This window comes from Mycetomoellerius zeteki, unplaced genomic scaffold (genome assembly GCF_001594055.1).
Source record: "Mycetomoellerius zeteki isolate Tzet28-1 unplaced genomic scaffold, Tzet1.0 scaffold308, whole genome shotgun sequence".
Classification (NCBI taxonomy): Eukaryota; Metazoa; Arthropoda; class Insecta; order Hymenoptera; family Formicidae; genus Mycetomoellerius; species Mycetomoellerius zeteki.
The window spans coordinates 180,082-194,249 of record NW_017257292.1 but is presented as its reverse complement, the minus strand read 5'-3'; the positions used below and the strand labels follow the sequence as shown (position 1 = coordinate 194,249).

Here is a 14,168-nt window from a genome sequence, read left to right as displayed (position 1 = left end):
AAAATTTCTATAATTGCCTTAAAATCTTATAGCAAATATTGTAACTGTTTTAACTTCCGTTTTAGACGATTATTCATTCTAAAATAGTCAATGAAAAATTAGTTTGAAAAAGCTGCTACGTTATAAAAATCATTCAGAAAAGAATTCTTTAGAAAATAATATTCATTAAGGAAAAAATTTAGTGTTTTTTTTTAGAAAAATTGTATAGTTGAGACATTTTTTAACAGAAATCAAATATTTTGTTATGTAACAAAAAATTAATTGTTTCTGAAATTCTACATATTTTTCTGCTCTGTAAATAAAAAAATATCTACTTATACAAACTAAACAATTTACAGTAGCGTTTATAAATATTTTGACACTAATACTTTTTTCGCATTTCATAAAAAGTTAAATATTTCGGTAAAAATCGTAGAGAAGTTTGCGACCACGCAACTTTTAAAGCGCAAAGATAGGGCTTTAAATTTACATTGGAGTTTTTTTCTACATTTTGTTTCTAAATTACATAAAATTGAAAATTGATATTTTTTGCAATTGATATTTTTGTTTTATTTTGGAGCGCTGCAGTTTGATGTCATTTTTGCTCAATGGTGAATAACTCGCAGAAAAAAAATCGTACAAAGTTTAAAAACAAATTAAAAAGGTAAAAATTATCTCTTTCGAAAGCTGTAAACAGCATTTGTGTACAATTTTTAATTTGCCCCGTGGAACTTCGCAAATTTCGTAAAAAATTTTGAGATCTGATGCGTTTTCATTTATATTTGTGTAACACAAAATATCAGTAGGACCGATTTTTTAAGTATCGATCTGAAAAGTAGAGATTTCAAGCTGTAAAATGCTTTTTTTAGACATCTCGATACAATGATTTTTTATGAAGTTATTCTATCTTGAAGTTTGCCTATTTTTGTAGGGTGGAATAGGTCCTTTAATTTTGTTGAGTAGTGTATTTATGAGTGTTACTGTAGTTCGCACACATAAAATTATAGTTTATTCAATACGTTTTAACCAAATTTTTATTGTTACAGCAAAATTTTGATTTTTAGAACAAAACATTTGTCTTAGTGTAGCGTTTTATTCACGAAAGGATTTCTTTATTTTATATGAAAGATATATGTTTGCTACGTCTCTTAATGTTAATTAAACTACAGCTATGTTTTATATGAATACCATTAAAAGTTTCGTATACAGAGTTTTAAATCTGAGGCTTAATCTTATCCAAATTAAGTTGGAAAGGAAGTTCGTCCGGACGAGTGCTCTTACATCATTTAGTATTTTTTTGCATGACTGATTAAAAGTGTTAAACAATATATTTAATCAAGTTATACCAAGAATACTAAATGATAAGGACACTCATCGCGCGGGCTTCGAACCTCTTCGTTTCTAACTTAGCCACTTGGATATTATGATAAGCCTCAGATTTTAGACCCATTCTGTATACGTAGCTTGCTTTGGCACCCGCGCCATTACTGGATAATCTCATTCCAACGACCATTTTGGCCAAATGGCACCGGAGGGGGACAACGGTATGCTCTTTTCCGGAATAGCAGGCCGCACCCTAAAAACCGAGTGCCCTTCTTGTCTGTCGAAATAGCGAGGATGATCCGCTGAGATATGTACGATCGACATAAGGTTTGGGAGCAGAGAGAGAGAGAGAGAGAGGTAAATGTAATTTAATTTAAATCTGCGATATGATTATAATATTTCGTTGTATAGAAAGGAAATATTCTGAAAAGATTGTTTTTTTTTTTCGTTCTTACACATCGCGTGTTTATCACGAATTGTAAAATTTCGAAGCAATTTCTTATCAATGAATTAGAAAGAAGTAGAAATCATAAAGAAATTTTTGAGCCATCAAATTTTGCATCTACTTTAATCCTGTAAAAAGATTTTTGATTCCGTTCAATAAATTCGGAGATTTATATCTATCTGCAAAGTCCCGACAATTTGGCCACTCCAGCATCCCTTTAATTTATTCAATTTGTTGAAAAATGTGTTAAATCCCTTAAATTTCATTGTACCATGTGCAGATAAGGTAGAGTATAGTTTGAGCGTTATGATGCTTCTTTAGAATCGCGCGTAAATGCACAATCATGGTAGTTTGTCTGTCATCATCCTTCTTTTCTGTCGCCGAAGTGATCGAGCGTGATATCAAACTGTGTGGTAAAGGCTTTGCATCAAAATGGATGCGGATAAGCCGTACGAGCGGAAGAGTAAAAAGCAAATTATCCATTGATGACGAAGGTGGCAGGGGGAGGAGAGTGGAGGAGGGGAAGTCTTCCTTCTCCGGTCAATTATTCCGGATGAGGCCCTAAGGGCACTCCCGAAACGAGTTTCGGTCTCCTTTTTTCACGCTCGTATCGGAAGGAGTGCCGATATTGGAGTCCTCTCTTTCTTTTCTGTCGTCTCCTTGATCGAAGTTGGTTAAAGCTAAATGATTGTCGATATTCATCGTTAACATTGATTTTAATAATAATATTTTAATAATAAAAAATTTATTTTATAACCGCAAATTTTCGACAATCGATATATTTATTTCATGTTTACTGTCTAAGATCGTACACAGGAAAAATGGTTTTGCTGAAGTATCTAAAAAAGCTAGATACAGACTTGAAAATAATTTTGTAGAACATCAAAATAATTATGTAGAACTTAAAGCGTTGGTGAGACAATGCTCTGTAAACAGTTTTAACATTCTAGCAACCAGCGTCCTACATAATTATTTTGATGGTCCAAGCTTCTTTTCGTGTACGATTAATTTTTTTAATAAGTTTAATCTTGTTATATAGAGTAAAAATATGGATATGACAGGATATTATCTTTTTTTTGTATTTTTATTGGTTACATAATAGGAATATGATATTAATAATTATAATAATTAGTAAAAGCTATTTGTTCGTAATTCTTATTTATTCAAAATTATTTTTGTTATGACAGTTTTATTAAGCAATAATTTATTTTAAATTCTCAGATAATATATCATTTTATGGTGGACTGTCCTATACATATATCCGACTGTTTTACCCGGATGCATTGTTGCATGCGTGAAATTGGTTGATGGTTCGATTGTTCTTTTATTTACTACGCGTCGATTCGGTATCTACGGCTCATAAAGCGACACGTTGAGTGCGAAAGCCGACGATTGCTTAACGCGTGATCGAGCACTGTTATTGTTTAATGACCCGTGTGCAGTTTAAGATCGCTATTGAATTCGAGTTTTGGTTGACCCGATAACGTCGATTTATGACACTTTTGCAATAATTGCATCGTTAAACAGATCGCAATGTGTGTCAATTGAGAATAGACCTAAAAACAAAGAGTTATTATTGTATGAAAATACTCATTGAGAGTTTACTAATTTGACATAATAATATTGTCTGTATATTATACAATAACGTGCGCTATTTCTCTTTGTTTTTCAGTTTATTATTTACGCGTATTACTGTCTGTTCGATGTCGTGAATTGTTAATTACGATAATTTTCTGAATGTAACTCTCGAAAATAAATTTTTCACTAAAGATTTCAATAATCAATTATTTCGTGCTTACGGCTTCAAATCATAGAATTAATTCTATTTTGTGTACGTCGTTAAAATAAAAATATGAATATAATAAGGGATATTATAAGGGATATTATCTACGTTTTTAGTGATTACATAATAAAATATTAGTGACAAATGTAATTTTTAGTGCGATTTGGAATTCACCTCCTATCGTTCTTAAAATAAATGTACCAAATAAAGTCGCCTCAATGCCCACTCGATGCGCCCCAAGACAAAAGACGTCAGGACTTGCGTAAATACGGTACAAAGACAAAGAGTTTCTGGCTGGATGCAATTGAACAAAGGCAGCACGAATTAGTTCGGAAACAAGAAAGAGCGAGCCGATACAGCAAGGTACCTTATTGTTCTTTCGCCGGATTAGCGATATCTGTGTCAACGCCATTGTCGCATTAAAAAATTGTTAGAACTTTTTTCAAAATTCGGATTCTCTTTTTTCCGTCGATGAATAGTCCCATTATTCAAAATGGGACTATTCATCGACGTCTCAGTTACAAGACTCGTGATCAATAACAAGTGATCAGCGCGAATAATAGACGCCTGCCATACACTTTCTATCGATCTTATCGCCGGGTAATACCATTGCACCGCAACGCATAACGTCATTGTAATACGACTTGTAAATGATGACTAGTATCTGACTGATACCAGGTTGGACAATGGTCGAACGATATGACATCTGTTTCGTCGCTGTTGATCACTATCGCGGTGACATTTTCGTTGAAAACCGACAAGTAGATGAGTCATATGTGGACAGACAGAACTTAGAAGATAGTTTTATACCTCTTGTTCGCGCATCATCGTTTTCTCTCATACAATAAAAACATTTGTTTTAAAACCGGTCCTTATTAAAATTTTTGTATCGAATTTTTGCGATTATGTTATTTAGATATTTTATGTTAAATTATTTATTCTTAGTGTTAAAATAATACAATTTATGAGAAAGTGAACAAATAATAAAAATCAAGCAATCGTCGGCTTTCGCATTCGACGTATCGCTTTATGAGCCGTAGATAATAAATCGACCTTAATTAATAATGTATCTTAAAACGTAAATTCTAAGATAAATGAATAAAATGTAAGGTAAAAGCAGGGAATATAGAATACCGGTTTTTAAATTAACACTCCAATATAAATGCATATGCAAACTTTAAATTTATGCAGAATTCCTAAGGATATGTTAGCTGCAACATCCAATAAATGAAAGTCGCCAAAATTTAAGTCCAACGTCAATATTAACAAAAAAGTAAAAAGTGTAAAAATGGAGGAAAAGTGGAATAGAATACCAATCAAATTTGGGAAATATTATAGTTATAAATAACAAAATAAATGAAGTGAAAACTTGTTTATTTATATAAATTGATCAAAATATAGTTAAAAATGAATCATTTTTATTGTACGATAACACATAGAAAATAAAAAACTGCATCATTGGACATGAACAATAAAGAACAAAATTAAATCTTGAATCATTAAATTATTACGTAAAAAAAAAATAAATATTAGTATTTAAAATAAACTTTCCTCACGACAAGAACCAATTCTCAATCCTCGATGTATTCTATATATATTACCTGCATATCTTTATATGAAAAATACAATCTTCCTGTGACAATAAACAAGTTATAGAAATCGCAATTAATCAGCATAATATTGTTCATGCAACATTATTAAAATCGTCTATATAATATAAGCATTAAAACACTTACTTTTAGTTTATAAGAATTAACATTTTTTAAATAAAAAGTTTTTGAATCTCCAGACGCGATAAAAATAAATAAATACTTATATTAACGATATGCCTTATTGTCATACCGAATTTATTACTTGTTATCGCACGCTTAGCAGAAACTGCAGCAACTTCCACCGATTACCGCCAAATTACAGTACTTTATTTAAAAAATAAGCCCTTATTCTCTCTCTACATTAGTAGCTCTATATTTCACATACTCCCTACTTCTATTAATTTAATATAATATAAAAGTTAATTTTAGTAAAGAAATATATGCTTCCAAAATTGTCTTACAAATTGTATCAGTATTACATTTATTATGTCAACTTTTTACATATTTATCTTATATTAAATTAACACGGGTGGGCCATTTGGAAGACGTGAAATGGGTTAAATTTAACATAAATCGTTCAACTACTGTGTATAAATAATTCGTTTTTTAAGTACATTTTTATTAGGAAAATATCCGTAAATATCTAATATAATATAATACTTTTTTCAATTTAAAAAAAAACTGTTCGAATTAATTTACTTAATTAAGTAATTTATAGCATTGATCGCGCAGCATGCGAAGGAAAGCTGTGTGCTAAAAAGCTTATTCGCTTACGAACGGATTTGGGTCTGTACGATGAAGTACCGTGTACAGAAACCGCATCGTAGTTATTACTTTCTGGTTGGCCGCCACAAATTCTGCATATTACGAGAATGGTCGGCGTTTTTGTGCGCGTACCCGCGTCATTTCGCGGGTGCGATTAACGCTTTTTCGCAGCAACGTCGCGTCGCTAGGTCGTAGTTACAATGGTTCGCGACTGCAACCGATGCAATTTCGCAGCAACGCGTAAATCGAGCCATGTTCTCGGTGCTCCGAAGAGAGGATCGGACCACCGAGGAATCCGCGGCCGTGTAGCAGACGCACGACGTCGTTTATATCGGCGTCGCCGACCGCGAACGCGACATAAATCCTCGTCCTGCTTTTCCGCTTAATGCCCGCCGGCCGCCAGCTTGCGGGCAGATGCACATCGTTCGTTGCATGCGTGCATCGCTAATAACCGTCGATGCTGGTAGAAGGAAAAGAGTGGAGAGAGGAGAGGTGAAGTGAGGTGAGGCGAGGTGAAGTAAAGAGGTACTAAGAGAAAGAAGAGATGGACTCGTGCAAGCGAGCGTGAATGAAGCGCATACATGCGTGCATACGCTTTTTGCGAAGATTATCGATATTTATAATATATTAATATGTATATAAGAAGGAACAGAAACGTAAGATTTTTTTAATATATGTATATAATGTAGAATTAAAATGTAAAGGGGAAATAATATATTGAGACAACTAAACGATGACTTGATATTTATAGATATATACGTATACATATATAGGTACATATATATCCATAAATAAAAAGAAATAGGGTTAATTAAAACATTCATAAACGATCGTCATAATTAAGAATAGTGAAGGATATAGCATCCTGACTGCTAGGAATAAGAAGTTCCCGAGTTTGAATCTCTCTCTCTCTCTCTCTCTCTCCGAGGTCGACTCCATTAATTTTTCCACAGTCGGCGCTAATACTTCTTACCGTGTTTATTTTGAATGTTTACTTGTATTTTATAAGATGAAATACATAAAATAAACACAAAAAGAAGTAGAAAAATTAACTGACCGAACGGAGCTGACCGAGATTCGGATTCGTTCTCATTCCTAGGATGCTGCTTAGGATGCTGCCCCTTCACTACTTTCAAATCATAGTCGTCTATAAATATTTTAATTAGCCTTATGATTCTTTCTATTTTTTTACAATAATTAAAATTGGTTCATATTTTTTGATTTATTCTTTGGATTACAATTCGATTTTACACAAATTTTTCAATAATATAAAAATAGAAAAATTATGGCACGCGACGTTTGAACTTCCTAGATTGACTTTTAATAATAGATTGACTGATGTCGCTATAAGTGCCGCTTTATGCTGAAGATAATTTATTACATAAACTTAATTTTGTACTCCAGTTTGAAAATAACAGGCCCATTTTATCTTTCACCGATCGTTCACCTGATCTCGCGGTAGAACACTGTTGATCCCCAATGGCGACCCGATGGTGTTGCGATGATACATTCTTTAAATATTGCACATGAAATTTGATAAGTTACATTTATAGCGCAGTGCTGTGGCTCGTTTATAGTGTGTCTCTGGTTTATGATGCTTTCGCGCGGAATCGATCCAGGATAAAAATAATTTAAGGACCGTCATAAAAACCGGCGTGCTCAATCTCGCTCGATCAAAGTGTCGATATTGTATTCTCCCATCGTATCGACCTGGCGTCGTCATAATAACGCGATGTCAGTTCTCCAGGAGGTACCATTAATTCTCGACACGAGAAACGTGTACCATACGTATTTCACGAGTTAAGTACGTTGCGCAAAGCATTGACATAACGCCTGATAACGACACTGACTCGGATTGACGCCTGAAAGCGTCGGCGACAGAGAGCACGGCCGACCTTAATTAAAATAAATGCTTTTATCGAACCAGTTTCGCTACGTCGTCGCCTTAATTTATGACCAGTCTGTAGAAAGATTTTCGTCGTATCGAGCAGGAAGCTGCATCGTTGAGTCATCTATAAAAGAAAAGTGCTCTTACCGGCTGAACTTTTCGCATCTCAAATGATTTATATATACAATATTCAGATACATTTCCGGATATTTACGTTCGTACGGAATATTAATATACTGCGGATGTTACGCGCCATTTTACAGCCCCTCCAACATCACAGGCGGAATTCTTACTTGTTTGTATGTTTGGCAGTTTTTAATTATATTAATTAACTTTTATACTTCCACAATTACATTGAATTTATATAATTAATTTGTATATTACGTAGAAATTAATTCATATTATATTTAATTTTAAGACGTTGTTGACTTTTACGTTATGTTATTAATTTTTTTAGCTTTATTTTCTATGTTAGTTTTTTATTTTTATTTTTGCCTTGCGGCTTACGATAATTTCCAGTAGGTATACAATTTACATTTTTATGTTTATACATTCTTACATTTATTATTTTCTGTGTTACAATATAATATAATTATTCAAGCGATAAATTATATTATATTAATTTTAACGAAATGATAGATGAATCCTTTTACATCCGAAATAACTTTTTTACAAAGTAGAAGATTGAGCACACGGTGGAATGAAGTCGGTGATCAAACGAAATTTAAAATTGTAATGAAACTCTTAATTGCTCGTTAATGGAAACGTTCTCTCCACAGTCGTTGAATTTTCGCGCGATCGACCGTGTCTGATGTTTTCCTCGTCGACCAGCGCGCGTTAATCGACCATATTACAATTTTACGGCGCGATTCTCCTTTGAAGACAGCCGCAGCTGCGGTCCGTCGAGAGATCAAATTTGCATTCGCGGCCTGCATATGTCGCATACAGATCGTCGAAATATGCGATGGTGTGGTGGGCCTTTGATCAGGATTGTCAAGAAGCATTCGCGCGCCAAGAGAATATTGTGCGGAGGATATCGATCTTTAGACCATCATATAGGCCCTCTCATAGCCCTTGACCTTCAACTTTGATGCCTTTTTACCTCAGTTAATTTGTTTTAATAATTGTGTCTTCGAAATTCCGATTTAGAACTGCTTTGTTATGTAAATTGGTTTTTCTTATTTTCATATTAATTTGACGTGTTGATTCTTCTTGTTAATATTATATCAGTTTCGACTGTTATAGGCATTTTAATTTCTATTATTTCTTTGATCAGTTGTTCTTGATAATGCAAAATGTTGACAATTAGTTAGATATAGATTATCTAATGGGGTGTTTATTACCTGAAATTTTCAGGGGATTTCTTTATTCTTAAAAATTAAGGATTTTTCTAGAATTTTATTGATATTCAGAAAAATTTATTGAATTTTATTTTTAAATTTAAATTCTGTTTCTTTTTGAAAATATTGTGTCTTGTTGACAGTAAAAGATAATACCTACTCATTGTCAGCATAAGAAAATAGCTCACTGGTACTATATTATAACGAGTCTTTTCTATAATATTCAATTTCGTGGCTCCAGGTGCAGGAAATAATAAATATAGTCTCTCGTAAATCCATCGTCTGTTAATTCTTAATATATAATCGTTTGCTTGCACTTCAATTTATTTTATAATTTTATTAAAAAACTCTAATTTTATCTAAGACTTTGAAAAAAAATGTCCAAAAAATTTAGGAACTCTCAGGAAATTTTTTACAAAACACTCTATGACATTATTACCTAAAGTATGTATTCACTATAACATTAATTTAAAAGCAACAAAAAAATGAGAGAAGGCTAGATAAGTTTTTATATGAAAAAAATTAAGGGCCGCTGTAATATTGTGTCGCATATTCATAAAGAGTTCACGTAAGTTACAACGGAACGGACGACGAATGAACTCACTGATCCATCGATTGCGAGATAATGCAGTACTACAAGACTAAAGATTTGTGTGTAGGCAAGTATTAGAGTTGCAACACTAAAATCGTTTAACGCTAAGTCTTAAAGAAAGGTTTAGTGGGTGGCACGTGATTGGTGTATAAATTGTTGTGTTTATTTTCTCGATTGTTACTTTCCAACGAACCATTGTACCTGCATGGTTAAAATGCGTTAAAATATACATTGCAATATTCATGCTCGAATGAAATTTTCGTTTTGAGCATCAAAAATATTGATATTATAAGTACATATGAATATGCGTAATATATATAATAAAGTCTTGGAGAATTTTACATTTTGAAATTGCAGTCATATTTAATTGATGCAATTTTACAAATTATTTTGTTTTGTAAAAAATCTATGCTATTGAACGGTTTTTCTAATTTGAAACAATAGATTTTATGTATTTTTTAATTAAAGCTTGATACAAATATATGTTGCTTATACCATGAAAACGAAGAATTTTTATGATTTCAATATTTCTCTTTTCCTGTGAAAGACGACTGGTTTCCCCTATCGCAGCTTCGTTCATGCACCCTTACAAAGGGGACCGTCCCCATTGTTTAGAAACCACTGCCGTAACAGAGAGCAAACATATGCGAAACCAACATTCCAGCTTTTTATTCACATAGTACACTAGTCGTGTAATAAACACATTTATACATAGCACGGTAACAGGTTATTAAATCCCTCTTACTTAAACATAGAATTTATAATTGCGTTTCAGTTTTTCGGGAGACATTAAAATTATTCTTTGATGTTCAGAGAGAATTAAAAGTTTCATTTTTAATATTACAAAGCGGAATTAAACGAGCGGAGTAAACTAGATCGAGGTAATTTCTCCCTCGAGAAAGAGATCGCTCAACCACGCTCGTTTGTTAAAGTCGAGGGATGATCAGCAACGAGCGCGATCGTTCACATTATTTTAATTCAGTGAATTAATGTTGTCGCCCATTAATAGCTCGTTTTGCGCATACAGAATTGCCTTCGCGATTTCGGACGAGCTGCAGCAAGGAACGATGCGGGATTAACGGAGCTCGCCGCTCTCATGAATCGTAATTACTAACTAGACACGGACCGACGAGCTTGCGGTGGTGTAAGCGGCGAATCCATTGGGATGTCGCCGTCGCGCGTTGCTCGCCGAATAAAGTTACGCGGAAGTATCCCCGTGGAAACTACATCCTATGTTTGACATCGAGAGAAAATGAGAGAAAGGGAGTACCTCTGATATAAAAATACTCTCTTTTCTCTTTTACTCTCGTTCTCTTCATCTCGTCGTTTTTCTATCTTGCATTCCCGTCTTGAGATTTTTCTTTGAAATGATTGCGGACCTGAAGTTTGTTTGGTGTTAATGCACGAGAGTGTAAACTGTGTGTGTTCGTAATTCTGTAATCGTAGAATGAGTCGCGTATAATTATTATGCTCCAAATCGTACTTAACAAGATTAACTGTTTATTATGTAATGGGGATTGTAAAATAAAAAAAAAAATTAAATGACAATGACTTAAAAAATTGAAAGTTAAGACAATATATTGGTAATAAATTTTTGATGAATTTGGAGATCTATAAAAAATGGAAAACTATAATTTTTTGCAAACTTTTTATATTTAACATTATATAACATATTTCTTGATATTATATAATTAAATACTATTAAACTAAAATTCTGTAAAAATGATGTGTATAAATTAAATTTTGAATAATATTTTGTTGATACAAACGGATATAAAAATTAGGAAATCTGTTATTATATGTAATGTGATATATTATCATATAAAATAATTGTTTTATTTATCGTCGTGTTATTACTTTATCCATAATCCACGTTGCATCTATGAAAGCAGTTTAATATATACTCCGGGGATTGTAACAAGATATATGTAATCGAGGTTTGTAGAACCTTGCGAGAGGGATCATTATCGGGCGTTAATGGCACGCAAAGTTTTGTCTAAGTAATCTCATGGTAAACTACAAGACCGCATCGCAATTAAAGTTAAGACGCAGTCCCGTTAGTCAATAAACAGGAAACTTAATTCTAGATGCATGAGAGGGTTTTTGAAATCCTCTTGTTATACTAATTTCTTTTTTCTTAAAATATTTCCGATACCTTTGATTAAATTTTTTCCTTAAAGGCAATGTGTTTAAAGAAATTTTAAAATTATCTTTTAACATTATTTTATTCGATAAAATGAAATAATTTTCCTTTTTACAGTTTTTATACGAATTTGTTAGGAAGTCACGCATCTAAAGATCAAATATCTATGTACTGTGGCGAACTCGGAAAGTGTAAAAGATTTGTTTTTTATTGCTGCTTTGAAATGTACTAAAACTTTCTTTCTCGCTTTCACTAAATATTAAACATATACCTATTTCACTTTAGGTTTGTTCTTTACGGTTAAACTAGTGTACACTCGTTGCATTTAAAATAAATGTATATTTGAAATAAATATATATTTGACATTCGGTGAAAGCAAGAAGCTTTACAGTTTAGTACAATTCAGTGCAACAAGAAAAGAAGTTTGTTCTTTTTAGCTTCTTGCACAGTTCATCTTTCTTCTTGTTCTCTTCACGTTGGAGGAAAAAGAAAGAAAAATGAATTTCTTGCACGGTTCATTTGTCCTCTTTTTTTTCACTTTGGAAAGAAAAGTTGAAGTTTAGCAAAAGTGAGATAGAAAATTTTAACGTATAATCCAGCGCTGCGACAAAGAACAGGCCTGTAATTGTGGCACGGCAATAGCTTTTGTCATTAGGAATAACGATCACAATTATGAATGCACAATCGAAAACGTCGAATACATTAAATTAATACTGCGTCACAAATGCATTAAGAAACAACCGTAGAATATCGCACGTTACATTCGCTGCATTGTTATCGCAATTATCTTCATTCTATATCCCACAAAGAGCTTCAGTGTAACAGCATCGGAGTGCGGAACGTCAATCCGATGTATTACGGTCTCTTACAGCGCAGGGGAGATTATCCTTGCAGCGCGAAACGGGCTCGAGGGTTTGTCGAGCGTCACGAGAGTGGCGTTTTGGTTAATTTGACGAGTCGTCGCGGATATGGATAATCCTGATAACAATGCTCTCGCGATTCCAACCAGCGCAACAGAGAGACATTAGTGATCGTCGTCGCTTATTCACGAACGGTAGTTAGGCAGTTAGCGAAGGAGAAAAGAGAGAGACAGAAAGAGAGAAGAAGAGGATGGGAACGAAAGGAAGGAGTAGGTTGGCCATCTCTGTAATTTGTAACGTCGGCCATTCGAGCGTGTAACTCTGTAATGACGAATAACGATCCCGCCGCGAGTACGCCAGTCGCGGTTGCGTGGTGCAGCTGCACGACGTGCGGCAGGCACTTGCGCTTGTACCTTAGGTATCTTAGGTACCTTAAGTACCTTAGGGCGATCAGGTATGCGCATATCCGCACGATCGAGAAAAGAAGAGAGAACCCTTACTCAGAATAGTACCTACTGATCCTCGAATTATCCTATGAAGGAACCTGACATCGCGATGTTTCTAAACTAGATAGATGAATCGATGGAGATCTCTATAAGGAAAGAAGAATTTAAAGTATATAAAAACGTATCTAGATATTCTATATAGATAACGTATCTAGTCTGGAAATAATTTTTTAAGCTATAAAAATAATTATATAGTAATTACGCTCGAATTGGTTACTAAAACTTTTTTGCGGCATTGCTCATCATGCTTAAGATTCCTACGTAATTATTTCAATGATCCAACAAAATTATTTTCAGCTCTATATTTAGATACATTTTTAGATACTTCAGCAAAATCATTCTCTTTATCAAAAACTTAAACGGTCTAGTTAAATCTTAAATGCTTAAACGCTTAAGATCCACCTAGACCAGGTCTGTCCAATTTGAGCTCCGGAGCCAAAACGCAAAGCCATCGACGTAAAAAAATTTAATATTAGTAAGATTTTAGGAACTATAAAGTATTGATAAGCGTCACTTAGATATGTATCGACACTTTACGGTCCCCGAAATCTTACCCACATTGAATTTTTTACATAGATAGCTTTGCGTTTTGACTCCGGAGCTCAAATTGGACAGGCCTGTCCTAGACCATTTAAGATTTAAGGCATTGATTTATATTGATTGTGTTTCTCTCATATACGGTTCTATAAGATATAATATCATTTTGTTAAATATTAAATCCGATATGAATAATCGAAATTATAAAGAAATGGACCACGAGAGATGTAAAGCAGAATATTGAACATAAAGATAAACACAAAAAACAGAATATATACATAAAATATAAGCAATACAGAAATAACTGATAGAGTGGCACGAAATGCACAATTAATGCATTTAGTTCAATATATGATTTCGAATCGGATTCAAAACGGAAAGCAATCAAGCCCTTGGCGATAAAGTAAAGAAAGGT

General features: G+C 33.4%; 1 protein-coding gene across 5 annotated transcripts in view; it reads left to right on the top strand.

Moving 5' to 3' along the window:
* Window positions 1-14,168, top strand: part of LOC108724538 (uncharacterized) — a 271,946-nt gene that overhangs the window by 84,637 nt on the left and 173,141 nt on the right. The window contains exon 1 of one of the 5 annotated variants that reach the window (XM_018450970.1): window positions 13,668-13,672. The exons of the other annotated variants lie outside the window; for them this stretch is intronic. The gene's annotated coding sequence lies outside the window, so the exon portion shown is untranslated. Of the gene's footprint in view, window positions 1-13,667; window positions 13,673-14,168 lie in introns of those variants that run through there. 5 annotated transcript variants of the gene reach the window in all.